General features: G+C 34.8%; 1 long non-coding RNA gene across 1 annotated transcript; it reads left to right on the top strand.

Annotated features, from left to right (window-relative positions):
• The first annotated feature begins 6 nt into the window (after nt 1–6).
• Nucleotides 7–1,181, top strand: LOC124893120. Its single transcript, XR_007050557.1, has 2 exons — nt 7–561; nt 738–1,181. It is a non-coding gene; the product is annotated as an uncharacterized LOC124893120 (long non-coding RNA).
• The last annotated feature ends 36 nt before the right edge of the window (nt 1,182–1,217 follow it).

Below are 1,217 nucleotides of genomic sequence, written 5' to 3'. Positions count from 1 at the left end.
TAATGGGTGAAAAAAATTATTTTTCTTTTTCAAAAAAGGCACCTAATTATAAAAATTTTGAGCTATCATCACCTGTGCAATAGCTTATGTTATAGAGAAAGTTTTAAAAAATGCAATAAGAAAATTAATTTAGAAAGAAATTAAAAGATAAATCTTGCTTATGAAAAAAAAAGTGGAAAAGGGAATTGTTCTTTCATATATTTATGAACAAGATAATGTATTGATAAGACTGTTGGGTCACAACCCAATGACAGTCTATTCTGAATATTCGTTGATCAACTGTGTTAGTTTTTTTGGAGCCTCGTCCGAGATGTTGAACCCTTCAAACGGGTAATTCTTCCGTTCTCCCAAACTGATAGACTCTACTTTTTCTTCATTTTTAGAAGCAGTTGATGGATTATCAACTGTCATATTATGCTCTTCGGCTGTAGCTATGAATTCCACCTGCAAAGCCAAAATTGTCAATGCTAAGTAGAGATATACAACAGATTTTCCATGTGTTGCAACAGATGAGTCTTATTTTGCATCAGATGGATTGTCTGTTGGGACAAATTCGAACAGGTAAATCAGAGTAGTACGATAATTTTGCAGCATAAGACTCATCTTTTGAAACAGATAATGAATCTGATGCAACAGGTTAGACAACAGTTGCAACAGATGTATATATCTGTTTGATAATTTTCACCAGATGTATCATCTGTTGAAACAGATATGTGCCTGTTTATTTTTTGGAACAGATGATGTACATTCACCTTCTTCAGCTCATGCTGCTCTTCTGTGGCCCTTGCACACTGAACATCGGTGCAAGACAAAGACAGAGGCATTACAATATTGCTTTTTTTGATGATTGATGATGCCTTGGAAGTGTCTTTCCTTCTCCTCTTAGTCGCCTTGATCTCTAGTAGAGTGTCTGGATATGAAATCCTCTTTGATGGAATGACGCCTCTCTTAGATGTCATTTTCTTTACAGAAGAAGTTAGTGCATTAATAGCATTAATCACTCCACCGTGTTTCGCCTTGCAGTCTTGACATTTGCATGAGGAATATTCACTAGATGCGGTAAAATCTAGAGAAAAATCTGTACAACTATTATGATCATAATCATAATGGCTTCTTGTTTTAAAAACTGTAAGAGGAGCGTCATTAGCCCAACCCTCCAAAATTATTTTTCTTGTGATGGATGTTGCTCCAAACAATTCTATTTTTATTCCATCAAC

The sequence above is a fragment of the Capsicum annuum genome, unplaced genomic scaffold (genome assembly GCF_002878395.1).
Source record: "Capsicum annuum cultivar UCD-10X-F1 unplaced genomic scaffold, UCD10Xv1.1 ctg54030, whole genome shotgun sequence".
Lineage (NCBI taxonomy): Eukaryota > Viridiplantae > Streptophyta > Magnoliopsida > Solanales > Solanaceae > Capsicum > Capsicum annuum.
This window is presented reverse-complemented; position numbering and strand designations above follow the sequence as displayed.